General features: G+C 32.9%; 1 protein-coding gene across 8 annotated transcripts in view; it reads left to right on the forward strand.

Annotated features, from left to right (window-relative positions):
• Positions 1-424: 424 nt before the first annotated feature.
• LOC145263754 (serine/threonine-protein kinase tousled-like 2) overlaps positions 425-12,359 on the forward strand; it is a 618,843-nt gene continuing 606,908 nt past the window's right edge. For 2 of the 8 annotated variants that reach the window (XM_080120784.1, XM_080120786.1), the window contains exon 1: positions 866-1,089. The gene's annotated coding sequence lies outside the window, so the exon portion shown is untranslated. Of the gene's footprint in view, positions 455-865; positions 1,100-1,390; positions 1,587-12,359 lie in introns of those variants that run through there. The other 6 variants (XM_080120779.1, XM_080120783.1, XM_080120782.1 and 3 more) reach the window with 5 other exon arrangements.

Here is a 12,359-nt window from a genome sequence, read left to right on the forward strand (position 1 = left end):
CCCATGTTAAGAATGGCTTTTTAAATAATAACGTTATTTCAGCACGGATCAATAAGTACTAGTACCTTATTTACTTACAAAAAAATAAATAAATAAAATAAAACATTACTTTATAAAAGTTATTGAAACTTAAAACAAGCTATTTTCTTTTAAAGAAAAAAATTTTTCTAAATTATAAAATGTGTTTTTTAATGTTAAAGTGAATGTTATTTCTGTTTCAATTAAAAACAGAAATAACATTTCATTTGTGTATTTCATTACACTATTAAAGAAAGTTGAATTGTTTTTTTAAGGAAATTCAGTCGGGCCTTTAAAGTTGAGGTTCCTTGCAGATAAAATACACCGCCAGAAAAGCGCCATTTTTTTCTGACGGCGAACAAAATTAGTCATTTAGAGTAGCCTCCCCTTGATCAAAATTTAATTCTTTATATTTTCATCTGTTATTGCCGCTCTGGTAAGTCAGTAAAAATTTATGCAAACATTTTAAAACTTGAAATAAAATATTATTTGTTTAATTCTTAGCAAGAGAGAAAGAGAAAAACAAATTATAACGGAAGGAGGAAGTCCCCCCTCTTTCAAAAATAGGATATCCTTTCTTGTATTGTTCTTCTTTCTTCTGTCTTTCTTTGGGACTTTACGAGTCAGTCATGCCGCTCTGGAATTCCTATCTATTTTTACTTTCTAAATAAATGATGATTTATCGACATGCTATTTTTTTGTCACTTTCTGCTCATTTGCACAAACAAATGTTAATTTTTTATTTATTTATCTGTCAATCGTAATATTTTGTTATTTTCGCTCCATTTTTTTTTTTTTTTTTTTACGGAGACCTCATTTATGTCGTCACTTCCGGGTTTTTTCTCGTAACTTCCGGTCCGGTTTCGATAATCTTGGCGGCTCTTTCCACGCCAACGTGTTCGTAACATAAACAATAGCAAACATATTTTATATAAAATGTGAGATTAAAAAGAAAAAAAAAAATCAGTCAATCGTTTTTATCATTTCGCTTCTTCATCTACAAATAAATTGCTGTGAGTGGTTTAACTTTGAAATATTGATCGCTCGGAGGTTTCTTGTCTGAAAACTATGGTAAACAAAAGTATTTTCATTTTTTTTCCTTCTTTACTTTTTATCGAAACGCCGATTTTTTTTTTTTTCAATCATAATTTTTTTTAACATATTTACATTGTTTCTAATGTTCGATATTAAGTTATATATCTTTTGATGTTTGTATATTTTAACATCTTATCATACACACATACTCATATATATCACATTTTATTTAATTTTATTTGGTGTTTGTCTATAAAGTTATATCGGATTCTTCTTTCCTGAGGAAACTCTTTGATGTTTGAAGACGATATGTGCCTTTCATAATATATATATATATATATATATATATATATTGCAAGAATTTTTCTGCTTTTTTTTTTTTTTTAATTTGAGATTTATATAAAGTCTTACTTGTTAATCCTTATTCTTTTCAAACGCATGGATGTAACTTATTTACGTTGAAGTTTAAATATTGATGAAGAAGGAAAATCTCTCAAGCAAGCTAAATATTATTTGCATCCATTTCTTCACAGGTGCGTGTTTTGTTGCATTTTTTATTTTTATTTTTTTCGTACAAATTAAAAAAAAAAAGTATCGCTTTACTTATCTTTATACAGTGTACAACATGCACCAGTTTACTAAATGGTTTAAATAGTGCATTTATTTTATAACTTATAAGCGTCTGATTTCTTTATTTTCAAACGAAGATTATAGGATGGGATGCATTTATTTCACGTCTATTTTTGTTGTTGTTTTTGTTGTTTGTTAACAGAGTCGATAAATCGATTTTTTTTTTAATATGTCGTTTTAAGCAAAAACAATATTACATATTTGTCATGTCGAAAATAGTAATATATCAAAAAATTACGAAAATTCATCGCGTAGAACAACTGCTATTGTGTTTTTATTAAAATTGAAGTCTCTATCGCTATCGGCTAAAACAAATAATCGCCAGCCATTACATTGGCGAAAAGGGAGATAAGTATGTCCCCTGTAATCGCAATCTTCAAAGTGTTTACATATAGGCAAAATACCATTTCCCTCAATTTGTCGTAAAAATTTTAACTTTAAATAATTTTCTACTCGATGAATTTTCCTAATTTTTGGATATATTATTATTTTCGACATGACAAGTAAGTACAGTTGTTTTTGCTTTTAAGCAAAACATTAAAAAAAAAAAAAAACTCTATCGACTGTATCTTAACAAGCATTTTTTTTTCTTTTTTCATATGATAAAACTTTTTTGTTTATGAACATTTAACGGCTGTGGCGGCACACAATTTTAATACTTCGTTACGTTAACTGTTAAACCACTTTAAACCTTTAGAGAAAGCAATCAATTGGCATAATTTCATTTTAACTTTTCAATTAGTTTTTGTCTTGAATTTATTTTGGAGAACGTCCAATCGTGTTGTTTATTTATAAATATCAGAACGATTTGTAAACAAACATTTTTAGATTAGTCTTTTATTTAAAAAAAAAAAAAAGGGCACTTGTCAAGTAAGATATAGTCGGCAGATCGATTTTTTAAATATGTAATTTTAAACAAAAACAACAGTATTTAATTGTCATGTCGAAAATAGTAATATATCCAAAGATTAGGAAAATTCATCGAGTAGAAAATTATTTATAGTTAAAAGTAATTTTCACGGTAACGTTAATTAAATCGCATTTTCTTTAGATGTAAGCAAGCACTTTGAAGATTGCAAATACAGGGGATATACTTCTCCCCCTTTTTGCCAGTGCACTGCACTGCAGTGACTGCAGTGGCTGACATATTCTTTTAGCCTTATAGCGATAGATTTTTTTTTTTTTTTTTTTTACTAAAAACACAATACTCAAATGTTCGTAAGATTTTGATATATTACTATTTTCGACAGCAATCTTGCCCGCCATTTTGAAAAAAATTTCAAGAAACAATAATTCAAACTTGTGAGATTTATATTGTAATGCCTAAGAATACCCATTTATCACTTAAAAATGATTTGATAAAAATAAAACTATTTGAACAATTTACGTGATTTTTGGAATATGATATTTTCGTTTTGTCATGGGCACGTACATCATACAGATTTTTCTTTATTTTTATTTTTTTGTTTGTTTGATAAAAACAAGAACCAAATTCTCAATTTCAGGCAAGTAAAAAGAATCTGTTTTCGTTTAATAACTCATAACTTATTTGCATTAAACAAAAATATTATTTTGTAAAATATATAACTGTTTTAAGTTACCATAATATCGCTTGTGATTAAAATAAGGGATCAGGCAACTTTATTAGACACAGGAAGTAAGGAACCTAACAGTGTTTTCTCAGAATCGATAATTAATTTGTCTTCTATTAAATGTTAATTTTTTAACGCAAATAGATCACCAATAAGTAATTTAACATAAATTATTTCTGATTAATTTCTCAACTGTATTTCCTTTAAAATAGTTTATGTTGTGAGTAGTAGTGTTTGCCTGTTTTAAAAGTTGGAAAAAAAAACGAAACAGGAAACACATTCTTAGATTGTTCGTAGACATTTATGCAGACGATACTACAATCTATGGCAACACTTCAAAGGCCAGCAATGGCCCAGATCTTTCTGATTCCCTCTCTTCTAGTTTTGGGAATGTGGTGCAATGAGGAAAAAGGTGGCTAGTTAATTTTAATGCATTGAAAACCAAGCTTCTCTCCTTTCATCATAATAGCTCTGACCCTCATCATGTTCCAATTGAAATGAATGGCACTCATCTTGGGAAAGCTCCATGTCTTGACAAGTTTCTGAGACTTGACCTCCACTCCTGATCTGAAATGGAATACATACATCAAATCTGTTGCCAAGATCACTGGAAAAATGGTTGGATCACTCTGCCACTTCAGAAAGTATCTCACTGCCAATCCTCTGTCTGTATAAGAATCAGGTACATCCTAAAATGGAGTACTGTTGCCACATCTGGGTAGGAGCTGCTTGACACTTCCTTTCCTGCCTTGATAGAGTTCAAAACCTAGTAGGCGATGCTCTTTTCTCTTCCCTGCAACTTCTTTCCCACAGAAGAGACATTACAAGCTTGTCTCTGCTCTATCATTATTTTCAATGCAATTACTCGACTGAACTCTAATCTATGGTCTCTCCTTGCCAAACTTTCATGAAAAAACATTTGACTAGCTACAACTACTATATATGATTTCCTTCACACTCTATCTGTCCCAAAATCTAAATGCAGATTCCATGAACAAAGTTTCTTTCCCAGAACTGGCTTTTTGTCTGCGAAACACTGTTCTACTAGCCTGCTTTGTGGTTGAATACAACATGGTAGCCTTCAAATCCAATGTAAACAAGTTCTTGTTGAGCCGTCCCCATAAATAATCAAATTCTTCCCAATTTACACCATTAATGATTACTACACTACCACCTTACATTCAATAACCCTTATCCTCGAGTGGTATTTGGGCTTGATAATTGATGACTCCAGTAAAGAAAACAATATCAGAAATAGTGTGCTTCACGACTTCAGAATTAGAAAAACAAAAGCTTTCAAATTAACTCTTTTCTTGAATATAGTTTATTCGCAATATGTGTTTTATTCAAACTTATTTTCTGCTTATAGTTATAAATCTTAAACGATATAGTTGCTGTATCTTATCCAACTGTTTATTTACTGGTGAAGTCTTCATGACAATAGAACAAGTTTCTTTCCCAAAGCTTCCTATCTGTGGAACACATTGCAGCAGGATTGCTTCCTTGCAGACTATAACATGGTTGCCTTCAAATGCAATGCCTATAGATACTTGTGATTTAATTACCTCCTTGTAATGTAATGTTATATACAACATAATCGCGTTGACACACCGGTTCTTGTAGATCACCGAAGTTAAGCAACGTCGAGTCTAGTTAGTACCAGATCAATGACCATTTGGGAATTCTAGGTGCTGTATGAGCTCTCCGCTTATCTCGGCATTTGTTTCCAGTCGTCCTGTACACATTTCACCACTTCACTGGCCATTGGTATTAAGCAATATTGACTAAGGAAAGGTGTGGTTCGAGATTGTGCACCTCCTGTCACAAAAATTTCACGCGCAGGCACTCCTTTGTAGGTATCCATAGTCTGTCAAAGACTGAAGGAGCCCTGTGTAAGGAGGTTAGACACAAGGCCAGTGGAGGTTCTGAAAAGGTAAGTGCACTACGTAAAGTGCACTCTAACCTACAAAAACTGCTTGAGCAGCACTGTCAGGGTCGGTAGACTTCAGGAAATTCGCAATAACCTGTTAAATCCTCTCTCACAAAGAGAGCCTAAGAGGGTCAACCCCCTAGGACTTAACAGAAGCATACTCTATCCCAACACCAACAAGGACGCTGTTGGACTAATTGTTGACGATGGTATCTTAGACTGGTATGAACCAGACCAAGGTTAAAAATAGGAGGAACACATTCAGCAGGAAGAGAGTTCCACAAGCTTTCAGTTCTGGGAAAGTAGTTACTCGGAAGCTGTATTACAATAAGGTATCAAAATGGAGAATTAATGGAGACTACTAGATCAACAAATCAGACGAGCTGGAACAAAAGAAGCAGGGAATAGATCAAACAATTCTGAAGAATGCATACCATAATTGTATTTATAGAAAAGTCTGAGACTAGCAATATCACGTCTCTATTAGCGGTGTTCCAGACAAGAAGATAAGTGTGGAGCCAATCAGCCTACAGATACGTTTCTGAACCTTATCAAGACCTTTCAAATGGGACAGAGATTCATCAGCCCAAATATGACAACAATACTCCATATATGGTCTGATAGTAGATTTATAGAGATAGAGAATAGTTTGGGTGTAGGAAAGTGTTTAGAACGATATAGAACGACCCTACATTATGAGAAGCAAAAAGAGCAATGGATGAACTCCAAGAAATATTTGATGAGAAAGAAATAGCAAGAAGTTTCAGAGTCAATTTTTCTTATTTTATTTATTTATTTATTTATTATTTTTTTACATGGTAGTCACCACTTATAAAGAGAAGAAGCCACTCGGGGATAAGGGTTATTGCATGTACAGTAATCAATGGGATAGTATCGTAGTAATCGTTAGTATTGGAGATTTGATAAAGTGTCTTACTTAAGGGGGTGGTTCATCAGGAATTTGTTTATGTTGGACTTGAAGATATCCAAATTGTAGTCAGGTGGGAAACAGACAGACGGAAGAGAGTTCCACTGGCATGCACTTCTACGAAAGAAGCTTTGTTCGTGGAATCTACGTTTTGGTTTTGGCGCAGATAAAGAGTGGGGGAAATTTTTGACAGTGGTTTTAGCTAGACGGGTGTTTATCGTGAAAGATTGGTGAGGGGGGACCAGAGATTGGAGCTCAGATGAGCACTTGCCATGGAAATAACAATAAAACAAAGACAAGCTCGCAATGTCTCTTCTGTGGGAGAGAGGTTGCAGGGAAGAGAAAAGGGCATCCCCCACTAAGCTACAAAGTCTATTTTGTACTCTGTCAAGGCAAGATGGGCTGTTTTTAGCAGCTCCTGCCCAGATGTGGCAGCAGTATTCCATCCTTGGATGTACTTGGCTTTTATCTAGATAGAGAATTGCATCAGCAGTGAGATATCTTCTGGAGCGGTAGAAGGATCCTGCCATTTTTCCAGCAACCTTGGCAACAGACTTGATGTACGTGTTCCATTTCAGGTCAGGAATAAAAGTCAAGCCCAGAAGCTTTTTTCTTATGATATTCTTCATTGTTTAACTGATAATCTATTTCATAAACTTTTATCCTCAAGTGAATTTTGGTTGTTTTTGTTTTACAGCATATGTACCCTTTTCAGGTTATTTAATGCCAAATTTGGTAATTTTTTGGGAAAAAAGGTTTTATGCTTCAAGCTGTTTATATCCTTAAATATATACTAGAAGGTCACTCGGCATTGCCCGATAATTCATGCAATTCATGCAGATTACGTATTTTTTAATTATTGAGACAATTCTCTGTTGATCTTGAACTTAATCTACAAAAATATATAAATTGGATGCCATCAGTTAGAATTGAAACCAAAACATACAACTTTCCACCCTTATTACTTAGCCTCTGAGCCACGCCCTTACACATGCTTATATATATATATATATATATATATATATATATATATATATATATATATATAAACATATTATAAGGTATTTACAGCTTCTCTTCCAATTTTCGGATTTTAATCATGTCAAAACGCACTTTATTTCCTTTTGATGGATTGATTTCTTCTGATGAGTTAAGGGCAAAATAGATTTTAAGTGATTGATTTTGTGCCACGAAACAGATACTGTCAAGAATTGTAAATGTCAACTGAATTAAAGGAATAAATTATAAGATCGTGAACATCACAACCTTTGGAGTATAGACTTTTTTCATTCATTCACTATATATATATATATATATATATATATATATATATATATAAAACTCACTTTGTGTGTGTGAGTTCTTCCTTATAGGTTCCGAAACGGTTGAGCCTATCTCTTGCAAATTTCACATAAAGGTAATTTATGTCTGGCAGTGTTCTTAGATATGTTTTGTACAGAAATTCATCCAATAAGTATTAAAAAATCCAATCCGAAAAATAGTCTTTCTTTCTTTCTTAAAGATAAAAAAAAGAATTTTTACAGGGGAATATTTTACATTACACCGGTCAAGGGAGATAATGAAATTTCAACAAATAATTTCTTAGAAAAAAATAGATTTGTTGACATCTGGAAACATAGCTCAGTGGTAGAGCATTCAACTACAGATTGAATGATCCCGTGTTCAAGCCTGGGTGTACCTCCCCATTTTATTTTAATTTTTTCTTATTAATGAATTCAATTTATGATAAAAGAAGCACCATTTAAAATCACTGCATATCATTTTTTGTTTGCATATTTTAAAACTAAACAACCATCAGAATTGAGTTTCCAGAGCGTTCATCGTTAAGCCCAAATATCAGCTGACGCGATATTGTAAACAAACACAGACGGAATTTGATGAACGACATTATCATTTATTTTATTTATTCATTTATTTTTTATTTTTTTTATTTTGCGAATTAGTCCACCGGGTAAATTATTCTGCGTAATCTATAATATTCAATAGAGGATTGATTCTATAATAATACAAACGCAATCTGCATAAATTAAAATATCATGTTTAAGCATATTGTACGACCGAGCAACGCCAGGTGTCCAGCTAATATGTATATATACATAATCTATCTTTTATTATTATATAAAAGGAACTTTGTCTGTGTGTGAGAGTTCATTGCATATGGACTCCGAAATGACTGGTCCGATTTTTCTAAAATTTCACACAAATGTACTTTATGTATCTGGCAGTGTTCTTAAATAGGCTATGTATCGCAATGTCCTCGATAAGTATTGATAATCAAAAAAATCCGGTGAAAGAAGTAACTGATATTATATAAAAATAATTTTATAAAATCAACAGTAGGTTCTCTGCAGTGCAATGTAGATTACAATGTATTGTGGAATAAGTCACTGCGGGAAGTATGTGAATTTTTTTCCCGGTTCACCGCAGTGTATCCTCAACTAGGGTAGCAATCGATCGACTTGATTGAAAAATGGGCGATTTCACAGATTTCGATGACAGTAAAATTATGGGAATGTGAAACATTCATTGATCATTATTCAGTCTCAGACAACGTTGGGTCTCCCTGCTAGTGTATATATATATATATATATATATATATATATATATATATATATATATATATATACATACATGCACACACACACACACACATACAGGGTGTCCCAATAAAATGTATACACTCTTTAAATTATCTCAACTTGCTACATGAATACGCTATACTATGTTCCCAAGAGATGTTTAGGAATAAAGAATGGCACTTCCAGCAGGATGGACCACTTTCCCACTATCATCATGACGTAAGAGCATATCTTGATAGTCATCTGCGGACCAGATAGTTAGGACGAAGAGGAAGTATCGAGTACTGTCCATGCTCACTGGATTTGACCCCCCCCTCCATGAATTTTTCTCTTTTTTTGGGGTGGTAGGGTGGTGGCATGTTAAACACAGTTCACACCACAAAACAAGCTACAATGAATGAGTTGAAAGTAACCATTGAAAGAAGATGTGTCAACATACCAATTGAACTAATTAGGAACGTCTTCAATTCAATCAGTGAGCGTTGTCGGCTGTTCATGGATCACAGTGGCCAATAATTTGAACACTTTCGATAATTAGCTGGTTTCTATATTTGTTCACAGTATTTTGATGTATGAAACTTTTCTTTCTTATAATAAATGTTGGTTTTATGGTCATTTTAAGAGTGTGTACATTTTATTGGGACACCCTGTATATATATATATATATATATATATATATATATATATATATATATATATATATGAATGCACCTGTCATCCCTTTTTTAAAAGATGGAATCGCCTGATCATCAAAGACAAGATTCAAGCAAGCAAGGTCCGCAGTTTTATAATTATATAGATTCATGATGTTTAGTTGTATTGTTTTGTAGAGAAAACTTGTTTTTGTTTTTGACTTTGAAGAACATGATTGAGTTTTGGGAAAGGGGGGGAAAAACAATAACATCAATGTTTGCATGCATTTTGGGTCAGGATGCCGATATCTTCAAACAGCCTGATCTGGTAGCACCAAATATGTGAATTTTACCTTTGATTAATGGTGACTAATTAGTACAAAAAAATGAATTTACTGTGACATTTTTTGGGTCTGTCTGATGAAATATTTAAGAGAATTTCATCTGTATATTTTATGAGATTATATAGGTAGCTGTATAAGTTTTTTTTCTTTAAGAATTGATCAAATGGTGGAGAAAGAATGGTGGAGGGGCTCTGTCGGTTAAAATATTTGTTCTGTATATTTCCATTATATGTTCTGTGACCTTATATATGCCTATCATTATACTAAAGCTGAGTCAATCAACGTGTGTGTCTCTAATTCCTTGGTTTGGGATTGAGTTAAGTTTGGAAAACAAATCTACTTTAATCGTTCTAATTAGTGACCAATCTCGTACTAAGTTTCTGTTTATCACTCTCTTTGTTTGTATCCAAATTACCAAAAATGTTAATTTTTATCTATATGAATAAATTAGAATGATTTTATGTCATGTTTACAACAAAGTTATAAATGAAATGGTTTGTTTTTAAATTAATGTTTCAAGTAGTGAACTTTGGCAAGCTGACAAAGCCAGCTAGTGTGCGTGTGTATATAACTGTGAACTATCAATGCGATGGTCCTAGGTTCAATCCTTGGCTAGGGAAAGGTGCTAGTCTTGCCGCACTGATGAGTTGTAATACAACGAAACAGTACTGTATGTGGGTAACTAATCTAGAAGTGTAAGCCATTTTGAGTTTCAGAACAGTTTCAGATGGTTCGCTGTTGCACACAAGTCCTGGGAGGTGACTTGTTTGTAGTAGACAGTTCCACAGAACAAAATATTCTTACCGTGTCGAAACCCGGGAAAAGAACATGTGAAATTGCTCCAGAAAAGGTTTAATATTTATGAAGCAATTCTGGTTTCTGATTGGTTGGTAGCAGAACGTGAATTAATTTGATTCGTCAGTTCTTAGCAGCATCCTTTATAAATAGAATCGTCCAACTGTGTGGGATCATACCCCATTAAAACACCAAAATATTGCAACAACTAATATATATATATATATATATATATATATATATATGGGAAAAATATGCTTATTGAATTATATTTCACCCTTTATTTATACTAGTCCTTTAATTTATGAAGCTCGATCTAACTACAGAGCACATACAAATGAATGGCAAAAGGTCTATATTCCAATTTCCAAGATGTTTTTCATCTTAGCGTTTATTTGTTTTAGCATGTTAAAATGTTCAATTCATGACAACGCCTGTTTCGTAGCGCAGAACGATTCAAATAAGTATGTCAATTTATATTCCTTTCTGTCATGACTCATCAGAAGAATAGGTGTATATATATACTAGCAGATAGACCTGGTGTTGTCACCCTCCCTTATTTTTATTGTGATCGAAATCTGTAAAATCCCCCATTTTTAAATCAAATTGATTGATTGCCTGCTCTCATTGGGGATACATCGCGATACACCAGGAGGGAGCTTCACATGTTTCCTTGCAATGACTTAGTTCATCGTAATCTACATTGCACTGTAAAGAACGTAATATTGATTTTATAAAATTTTTATATTTATAATGGCTTAAATTAAAGTTAAATGCAAAAGGCAATTATCATTTTTGATTATCGATACTTATCAAAAACATTCTGATCCAAAACCTATCTAAGAACACTGCCATATACATAAAGTACATTTGTGTGTAATTTTATAAAAATCAGTCTGGCTGTTTCGGAGTTCATAGGAAACAAACTCCTTTTCTCTCTCTCTCTCTCTCACACGCACACAAAGTTCTTTTTATATAATAGATTTTGAATAAATGTTTTTATTCAAATGTAAATATTAACAAAATTTCTTTAAATAGATCAATAGTGAAATATTAGAGCTATAAATACTTTTAATATTATACCGTCAACAAGGGAACAGCGAGGATACTAAAAAGAGTTCTCGGTTGGTTTCAATAAAAAGCAGGGGAATGTTGGCAGCTGGTTTGGCTGCCCCATACCCAGCATTACAATCCTCAAAGGAAGAAAATGTATAAAAAGAAAAAAAAAAAACATATATACATTAGTATGAGCCAAAATGATTGTTTGCTTATATGGTCAATAAACAAACGTCTTTTGGATGAACATAATGAATGTCTGTTCCCAGTGAAAAATAAAATGGTAAAAAAATTAAGAGTATAAATATCTCTATCTCTACTACTATATAGGCCCTGTCGGTGGGGCATTAGAATACACCGACTGCCTCCCTGCAGAGGGTAAAAGTGCCTCAATGGGGGTCCTGGATATGACCTTAAACTATATCCAGTGGTGAGGCCCCAGCTTGCGGGCTTTGGGGAGTGTGGAGCCACCCTTTAATTACCATTGCTCCCAGGTCCACTCTGACCCGGAGTGGTAGTACCTGTTAGGATTCCAACTATGGGTTAAATAGAAACCGACTTGAAAACAACAAATATATTCTATTAAAAATTTTTTCTTCAAAATCTTTGGATTCGGCATTAAATAACCCGAAAAGGGTTGATATGCCGTAAAACAAAAACAACCAACCAACCAATTAACTACTATATAAAAATAACTTTGTGTGTGTGTCTGAGTTTGTTACCTATGGACTTGAAAACGGCTAGGACGATTGTTATGAAATTTCACACGAAGGTACTTTATATGTCTGGCAGTGTTCTT

This window comes from Euprymna scolopes, chromosome 39 (assembly GCF_053919585.1).
Source record: "Euprymna scolopes isolate OS-2025 chromosome 39, ASM5391958v1, whole genome shotgun sequence".
In the NCBI taxonomy this organism is placed as follows: domain Eukaryota; kingdom Metazoa; phylum Mollusca; class Cephalopoda; order Sepiida; family Sepiolidae; genus Euprymna; species Euprymna scolopes.